Source organism: Trichechus manatus, unplaced genomic scaffold (genome assembly GCF_000243295.1).
Source record: "Trichechus manatus latirostris isolate Lorelei unplaced genomic scaffold, TriManLat1.0 scaffold00071, whole genome shotgun sequence".
Lineage (NCBI taxonomy): Eukaryota > Metazoa > Chordata > Mammalia > Sirenia > Trichechidae > Trichechus > Trichechus manatus.
The window spans coordinates 3,616,122-3,625,796 of record NW_004444007.1 but is presented as its reverse complement, the minus strand read 5'-3'; the positions used below and the strand labels follow the sequence as shown (position 1 = coordinate 3,625,796).

Sequence of the window (9,675 nt, the reverse complement as noted above, 5' to 3'; positions counted from 1 at the left end):
TCCTACTCATGGAGACCCTATAGGACAGAGTAGAACTGCCCCATAGGGTTTCCAAGGAGCAGCTGGTGGATTCGAACTGCTGACCTTTTGGTTAGCAGCCTCAGCTCTTAATCACTTTGCCACCAGGGCAAATATATATATACACAGCTTAAATAATAGCACAATCTCCTGATATTTTGTCTAGTTTTTTACTTATTCATTCAGCAAACTTACCTGGTACTGTGCAAGCAAAAAATAAATAAGACAAAACCCTTGTCTAGAAGGCCTAAGAAGTCAACAGAACTCTTTATGGGGTGGTCAGGAAGAATGGAAAGAAGAGGATGAGAAATGATGATGCTGGAGGGAGGCCTGAACTGAGTAGTTAGCACAATGGCTAGGAATGAAGGGTACACCTTACCCAGGGAGTGCATATGCAAAGGCATTCACAGTGAGAAAACACTGAGGATAAGCAACTGAAAGTTGATACGAGTGACTGGAGAAATAGGGGATCGGTGAGGGGCAAGGATGGAGGTGAGGTGTGCAAGAATCAGCTTGTGAAGACAACTGAGATTCACCTTAGAAATGTAAAGAAAGTGACACGACCAGACTTGCACTTTAGAAAGCTGAACAGCACTTTAGAAATGCTAGCATAAAGGATGGCATGGAAGCAGGAGACAATTATACATCAGGAGATAGGAATAATGAAAGCCTGAAATTGAATGAAGAAGGGATGGATTCCAGAGATAAGCAGGAGGCTAAACTGATAGAACTTAATGACTGACTGGAGAAGAATAAGTAAACATGAAGGAAGGCCTCCTAGATTTTCTGCATGGGAAACACTGAATGGACCACAGTAGGCTAATAACTGTATTCTCTAATGTGCTGGGAGTAGCAATTTTGGCAGGGGGCAAGGGTGGATGACGATGATAAATTTGATATTGACATAACCTATAACTAGTTGCCGTTGAGTTGATAAGCTACTCATGGAGACCCCATGTGTGCAGAGTAGAACTGCTCTATAGGGCTTTCAAGGCTGTGACCTTTTTGGAAGCAGATCAATAGGCCTTTCTTCCAAGTGTCTCTGAGTGGGTTTGAACCGTCAATCTTATGGTTAGCAGTCGACCACTTAACTGATGGGGAAATCTATATGAAGATACTTAATATGCTTCAGCAATAAAATTATTGTTTCCTGGACTCCTGCAGTTTAACAGATATTTAGAAAATATAGCACAACTGCCCCCTAAATCATCTATTTCAACACAAGATTGAACTACCTCTCTAAACAGCTTGGACTAACTCTGATTTGGCTATTAAAAACTAGACTCTTAAGAGAAATAGGATGCTTCCCTGCCCATCATAAAAAAGCTGTAACTTCTGGATAAATGACTGATTATGTAATGTTCTAAAATTGTCAGGAAATATTAAAACATTTTAAAGTGTGCTTATAAATTTGGTTAAATCATTAGGATGGAAAATTGGGTAAAAATATGGAAAGAAACCAACAAGACAGTTTACCAAATTAATGTTATCACATGGCATGAGAGCAAGGAAATATATTTAATTGTTGTCAGATACTATGCTTTTGATTTTAATTTCCCAGGTGTATTATGTTTGCTTAATCACAACCGCCTTTTAAAATGTTTTGAGAATGTGGGGAAAACGTCCATTGTTTTCAATTAATCAAAAAGAAGATAATCCTCAGTGAAACACCTGCAAAAATGTTCTATCCAAGGGCAACCTTTCTCTTACCCCTTTCGTTATGATCTTCCTCTTCTCATCTAGGAGAAATAAGATTTACCCTTTTCCCTGGAATTCTGATTCACCTTTCCAGATTATTTTTCTTTATATCCATACTCCAAGCCAAGAACAAAGTTAATAAGTCTTAATTTTATACAGGGCTCTCCTCCTAAGGGTTCATCTATGCTTTCATTATCTTTTGTTCCTTTGTTTCAACCAAATCTTTCAAGAGTCTTAGGTTAAAAAAAAAAAAAAAAAGACATAATACTGAATTTATATACCTTATTACGTATTAGCAAGGAGCCCTAGTGGCACAACCATTACTTGGCTGCTAACTGAAAGATCGGTGGTTCGAACCCACCAGCCACTGGGTAAGAGAAAAAACCTGATGATTTGCTCCCATAAAGATTTCAACCTAGGAAGCTCTATGTGGCAGTTCCACGCTGTCCTATATGGTCTTTATGAGTCAGAACTGACTTGACAGCACACAACAACAAATATATTAGCAGCATAATAAATGAATGGATTCAATGAATACAGTATGGGACTAGACATATTTCTTTTGCTCATTTTAATCCATCGCCTTCAAAAAGTATTTTCCTAGGCTTCCTGGTTGGTATGAAATAAGCAGTGTGAGTGAATTTTTAAAAAACAATCTTTTCTACTTCCTAGCTTTTTTCTTTTTTAAATCAGTTCTCAGTTTTAACTATGTAAATCAATGGTTTTGTATTTTCCCTAAGTATACTCCTGAATACCCAACAGAACTGAAAAATGTTAAGTTTGGTTTTTATTCTTAACCTTCTTCATGTTCCTTTCTTTCTACTTCAAAGTTCCTCTAAATGAACAACATTCTTCCTTACAGTCTTTCATTTTATAATTTATAAAAGTGCTCATATTACTATACATGTGTAGCATTATACTACGTGCTGTAAATGGAAAGTGATTACTCTCCTTTGACCTCATACCATACCACTCCCCCATTTAAAAAAAAAAAAGACGGTGAAGTTAAAAATAAAGTCTTAATGGTCAAACACCAATACATGACGAAACCCTCCAGAATAAATCTATATCTAAGTTAATAACTGGCAGACAAACAGGTTCTTCAAATATTAATAAACCACAAATCTCTAGTCAGGAATTTGTAATAAAACATCCAAAAACAGTCACTCTCTTCATTCCTAAAATTCTTGTCTTGGAAGGCAGACTTTCTAAGACAATTAAGTAATTTATTTTCATAAACTTTAAATGAATTGCAAGCTTGGACACAGAAGCAATAAATAGGTAGACTGATTTGGGAGCCTGTCAACACCTTTAATTTTTCTTCTTTGCATGCTTGATATATGTTAGAATTGATTTCTGGAGATAAAAATGAGGGATGGGTAAGCCTTGACATTGAAATATAATACTCGGTATAATATGTTAAGTCCAAATCACATGGTACATGGTGGTAAGCAAAATAAAAACTGCTATTCTGACAAATAAAATTCATTATAGCTATCAAATTATTTTTTTAAATGTTAATTAACTCTTTTTTAGAGAGGTGTGCTTAATTTTATGCAGGCCTTGGACTTTCTTTAGTTCAAGCTAGCAAAAGTAAATCTCTCCTAAAAACACTAAAAAAAGAAGAAAAAAAACAAACCCGTTGCCATCGAGTTGATTCTGACTCATAGTGACCCTATACGACAGAGCAGAACTGCCCCACAGGGTTTCGAAGAAGCGGCTGGTGGACTCAGACTGCCCATCTTTTGGTTAGCAGCCGAGCTCTTAAGGACTGAGCCAGCAGGGCTCCACCCAGAAACACTTGTGAGCCTCATCTATCAGAAAAGGTTCAAATCAGAGAAAAAAAATCCAACAGCTTTATTCGCCAGTATGAAATGTATGGCTTGTTCATACATTTTTGACTAGTGCAGTAAAAAAAAAAAAAAAAGACAAAAAACCCATTGACAGCAAGCCGATTCCAAGTCATAACAACCCTATAGGACAGAGTAGAACTGCCCCATAGGATTTCCAAGGAGCAGCTGGTAGATTTGAACTGCTAACCTTCTGGTTAGCAGCCAAGCTCTTAACCACTGCACCACCCAGTACAGGGCTCCCAGTACAGTAAAGGCCTATGTTATAAATTATAGCTCTGTGTGTTTTGTTTATGGTTCTCTTCATGCCCAGAAGCGGCAAACTGAGCTGATCATGTAATGAAATGCAACAAGACTTATAGTTCTCTGCTGAGAAGATGAGGCACCCTGGCGGCACAGCGGTTAAAGTGCTAGGCTGCTAAGCAAAAGGTCGGTGGTTTGAACCCGCCAGCTTCTCCACAGGAGAAAGATGTGGCAGACTGCTTCTGTAAAGATTACAGCTTTGGAAACCCTATGGGGCATTCCACTCTGTCCTATAGGGTCACCATGAGTCAGAATTGACTCGATGGCAGTGGGTTTGGTTTCTTTTTGGTGAGAAGACACAGGGAAGCCACAGGTAGAGTGCTTGGGTTATTTTATTACTTTAACAAACACTGCTGCTATTCACCTTTGGAATACTTTTCAACAGTGATAGCTTTACAATGGCTTGTTATATAAGTAAACATTTAAATTCTTCCTCAGTTTGTTAATAACAAAATATTATACATGTATATTTTTGCAATTAATTTGTTAAACAACTGTCAGTTTGTGAGTGATGGGAAGAAAGGTCAGGATCAGAAACAGAGTAAAGTGGGCAGCAAAGCAGGTAGGGCTGAAGAAGTCAGCAGCTTTCAATAAAAAGGTTCTGACTTCTCAAAAGACTGTCCTAGGTTAAGTTCCTGGGGGCATGATGACACTAGGGGAGGAAGTGTTGGCATTTCCCTCTTTTCCAGCCTGGGTGGTATAATTTCATTTTCATAAACTTTGTTCACATAGAATAAGCTATTAGATTCAGAGTTTCAAGGTCACTTTTCAGAATATGCTACAACTGAGAAATAAGCAACAAACCCTGCTATGATTATGCCTCAGGTTTCATGATTTTGCAAAATCATAAGCGTATAAATGTTGAAAGTACAGTAAACCCTGCTAACAGCCTGAGGTTTCCCATCCAGTAACTTCTAACAGTCACAGATTTATGGGTGAGAAGTATTTAATTCTGGACAATATATTTTATTATTTTTTGGTTGGTGAATTTCAATGGAGCCTCAGAGAAATTCTAATGTAGTCAAGAAGTTACATTTTCTTACTTGTACAAGCACCTTTTATCATTTCAATTACTTTATTACCGTGCTTGACAAGTGCCTCTTAACACTTTGGAACTAGAAGGCAATTTTTTTTTCTTCAGTTCTTAAACTCCTCTTTGGGAATGAAATGTTTCCCTTCTAGAAGGTGCTAGGTACTTTAATATAAATTAGTAAACAGCAAGTGCACTTTAGATAATAATATAATACCTAGGAAGCAAGAACTGTGTTTTTGGCTTGTTCGTTTCCAGAAGGCAAGGCAAAATAGTTTAATTTTTAGTCACCATAGAAAAAGACTACCCATTTAAAAACAAAAAACTTAAAATCATTCATTCAACAAATAGTTATTGCTTACTATGTATCAACAAGCCCAATGCTAAACCTCAAAAATCCTTTGTCAGTATGCATTAGGTATGATTTCTTTTTAACTGGAACTATAGGATTTTGATTCTCTTCAGATAGCTCTTTTTTGTAACGTAGGCTGTATTAAAGAGTAAGTCATATAGAATCTTTACATCCTTTCTTAAAGCTCCATCAGTAAGGAACCGTTTTTCATGGTTCAGAGAAATCAAGTCTATTAATATCTGTTGAAAGCACGGGTCAGAATAAAAGCTGGTTGCCAGATTTTTGGCCTGATGGTAAAATGTAAATGAAAAGTAACAAGCCGATTTATAATGGAGAATTAAACCACCAATAATCAAGAGCCCTGGTGGTGCAACGGTTAAGCACTTGGCTGCTAACCTAAAGGTTGACAGCTGGAACCTACTCAGAGGCTTCACAGGAGAAAGACATGGTGGTCAGCTCCCATAAAGATTACAGCCTAGAAAACCCTATGGAGCAGTTCTCCACTGTCACGTACGGTCACTATGAGTTGGAAATGACCTGATGGTACCCAACAACAGCAATAACCATTATTCTAATTTCAAAAACAGGCAATAAATTAAAGCAGATAAAACTTGTACTATTGAAAATTATATCTGTTACTTATTACAGAAAATGTAAGGAGAGAATAATGATTGATGGATTTCTTTTAAACATTTTAAAACACAATGGTATTTTTTCTAGTTAAGTCTAAATTAAATATTTTCAGCCATAACCTACACTCTTGAGCATTCTATAATCTGTAACAAATCATACTTTACATTGCTTTTATCTTGTGTGAAAGTGTTCAAATTAGGCTTTAAATTATTTGTGAAGCAATGAGATTTTATTTGTCTTTTTTTCCCTAAACTATTGGCTGATCTTCAAGGCCAGGTCTACTAACCTCACCTGAAAGTCTGAAAGACATTATATTAATTTGCACCCAGGAACACCCTCTAATACAGCAGAAACCAAAGGTATGAAGCAATTTCATCATCATGAAAAGAATGTTAACACTTTTTCTCATCTAACAGTGAGACACTGGCTACTCATCAATGAAATGCTACAAAGAGGTTCAGTTATGTTACTGTAACTATTAACTGGACCAAACTATCTAGTTTCAAATATCAATATTTTTGATAAAAAACGGTCTAGGAGCCTGACTGATTTGCGGGACTATGCCAAGCCATCCATACTTTGCTCCCTGAGGCTGAACCCCTCAAGATCTGTGCTTCTAGTTCTTTAAAACCCTCAAGGTCTCCTAAGTAGTAAGAGAGTCAATTCAAAACGCTATCTGTTCCTGGGGACTTACCTGCTTACGTTTAACCACGAACACTTTGAGTTCAGTATTTATGGGAAGTGCAAGAATGTGAATGAGAAATAATTCCCAGCAAACAGGGTAAATTGCTCCAGTGTGGTTTACTGGTCACCAAGAAGCAGTTGTCATGTAACTGAGAGAAGTCTGATTAGATGTAAACACAGGAACAGGAGCAAAGTATCTCACAGTTGCCTCCACTACTAAAATTCTACTTTTCCTTCTCGTCTTCTAATAATCACAACTTATATGATTCATATTATAAACAGAAAACCAATCAACCAACCAAAAAAAAAAAAAAGACACCTTCCTATAAAAGGTAAGACAAATTAACAAGAAACTCTGTGAGACATTGATTTGTGTACATCCATTCCTGTCAATGGGGTTCCTTTTCTGCTAAATCTGCAGACCAGGAGAGCATAACTTGAATATTTACTCTGTTGGTTAAACTACTCAGCAGTTCTAAGTACACTTCCTACTGGGCCATCTCCAGTGCTCAGGCAGCACATTTACTCCTAACAAGTTCTCAAGAAGAAAAAGATATCCTTTTATACTGCTTTATCAAAAATCCATAAGAGAACTTAGAAATAATTTTTAACTTACTGTTTTAAAATGCCAACTACTGTTCTTATTTCTCCCAAGTTCAAACTAATTGAAGGTTGTAAGTAACCACTTCCCCCCAGAAGCCAGAACTTTCACCTCTTCTGAACAGGAGAACACCTCTCATAAATTAGGTAAAACGTAAGGCCTTGCTGATTGAATGATACTCCAAGATCCATGTAGCCGCCAGTTCCTTATCTGGACCTCCTATCTACCACAGTGAGTAATCCCTGAAAGTCTAAGTAGTAACATACTTCATCAATTATCTGGAAGTTTGAAACCAGTTAATAATAATATACAAAGCTCTATATAAATATTAATTTCTCAAACTAGCTTCAATTTGTTCAAAGGAACAATGACAAGAGAAATATGATTACTGATTCTAAAATCCTGCCTCATTTCAGACTAATTGAGCTTCCTGCAACTGCAATTCAGTCATCACAGATGATCTTGTTCAAGAGGTAAAAAGGAAGTACAAAGATCAAACTAGTGCTTACAAAGGGGAATGACTATTTTTGTATGTATACTCTAGTATTTACTAACTGGGTTTGAAAAACAGGGGCATTTACTCAGGCCAAGTGAGTGCAAACTGCAGAAAATACCAATAAAATTGAAATTTCAAAGCAAAGATAACAGATTTTCAAATCACCACCAACTCCTAATAGGATTATACTGCTTTCTTTAAAAAGTCTTTCAAACATGTTAGAAGTGGTTTACTACTCACAAGAAGCAGTATTTTCATCTCAGCAGCATTAAATCTACATAAAATGAGTCTTCCTTTGCATTTCAGTCTGTCCAGAAGGCTTTGGCCCAGGAAGACATTTTATCTGAACAAGCTCTGAATGGCATTAGGAGTTGCAGGTATATCAATATGGACGAATCATTTCAGGAGATTGCCCATTTCCCTTATCATATATGCTCTTTTCATTTTAGTAACTCGATTACATGATAAATGTAAAATGCTACAGGAAACAAATTTCTTATTTCCTGTCTTCCCAATTTCATAAGCTCAAAAAAACAAACAAACTTGGCTTTAAATTACTTACACAATTTCTACAGTGCATTAGATGGTAAAAGGATTCATCTCTAGAAAGCACAATAGTAAAATCAGGAAAGCAATATTCTTCAGCTAAGGGCTTTGTTTTAATCAAGTTTTCCTGTTAAAGTTTTAACAAACATTAATAATGTAAACCACTCAAGAACATTCAGTTGAAGAATTTTGATAGAAAAATAATCACTGAACATCTTGATCCCAAGCTTTAGTGTTTATCAAAGGTGACCAGTTGGTGGAAGAACATTTTTATGCCAAAGGCATTAAATGTTTTAGTAATCCATAATCATTTTTCAGTTTATGAGCTTTATAAGAAAATCATTAAGTTAAATATGGTTATTTCATAAGCTACAATAATGAAAAATCCTACTTAACAAAGTCTGAAACCTTGATAATCAAATCATGTAGCACTAAGTCCCATCTAAATTTCAGGTTAGGCCAATGAATCACAGGGAACATCCCCATCTGGGTCTATTTTAAAGACCCTAAGAAAACGTGCATTTGGGATAGGCTTTGTTTGTAACATTTTTGTTTTGGAGGTCTGCACATGCCACCGTCCAAGTTTTGTGCAAAATCTGAAGGCCTAAAAAGTGCTCTAAGTAGGTAGTTGGTTTTCTCTCTCAAATGTCAGGCCCTCATTTCTGAAAACTAACTACGGTAGGTGAATATACTATATCCCGATTGGGGTGTGTGCAGGGTATGTGAAACGGGGCTTCTTTAAGAAGTAGGAGAAGGAAGGAAAAGGCTCTCCTATACAATTCTGAGGAGTTAAAAAGGGTTTTCCAAGCCCAGAGGACTGACAAGCACTTCTGCTTTCATTTTATGGAACGGCCCTTAGGTGAAATCTGGTTCAGCACTGCACCAACCACCTTCCCCTGTCTTCTCCGCGCCACAGCGCATCTCAACCCTCTCTCCACCACCCAAACAGAGGTGGGGGTGGGGATTAAAAAAAAGTTTGCAAAGAGTTCCTCTAAGGTTCCCGTTCCTGCCTGGAGTCCAGGGAAGGGAAGGGAAAGGACGGCCCGGCCGCGGCCCTTCGGCCGATCGGCCCCTGCGAAATCCGAATGTGCCTTTTCCCCTCTCTCGCCAATCCCATGTGCCTCGCAACTACTGTCAACCTCTTCCTACGGTATAGTCCAGCGGTTAGCGCAGCAATGAGGAAGTGGGAGCAGGACTGTAGACGGTGCGAGGTGGGTTGGTGGCGGGAGTCGGGCCACACGTCCCCAGCGTGGCCCCCATTGGCCCGAGTTTGGCTTACCCTGGTCGCGAGTCTGCGCTGGCCTCACGGTGCCTGTGGGCTCCCCCTCCGGGGCGGCGCGGGCCTGGGGGCTCGGGGAGGAAGAGGCCGGAGCTGGAAGCCGTCCGGGTGCAGGGCGGGTCGCAGCGGGAGGGCGCGCGGTATCGCCGGGCCGGGCCAGTCAGCGCCGCGCCATGCCGCAGCGC

The 9,675-nt window shown here is 38.4% G+C and overlaps 1 protein-coding gene across 1 annotated transcript in view; it reads right to left on the bottom strand.

Annotated features, from left to right (window-relative positions):
* The window catches only part of NFKB1 (nuclear factor kappa B subunit 1), a 137,882-nt gene extending 128,221 nt beyond the window's left edge, over positions 1 to 9,661 (bottom strand). The window contains exon 1 of the mRNA XM_023734735.1: positions 9,491 to 9,661. The gene's annotated coding sequence lies outside the window, so the exon portion shown is untranslated. The remainder of the gene's footprint in view (positions 1 to 9,490) is intronic.
* Between the last annotated feature and the right edge of the window lie 14 nt (positions 9,662 to 9,675).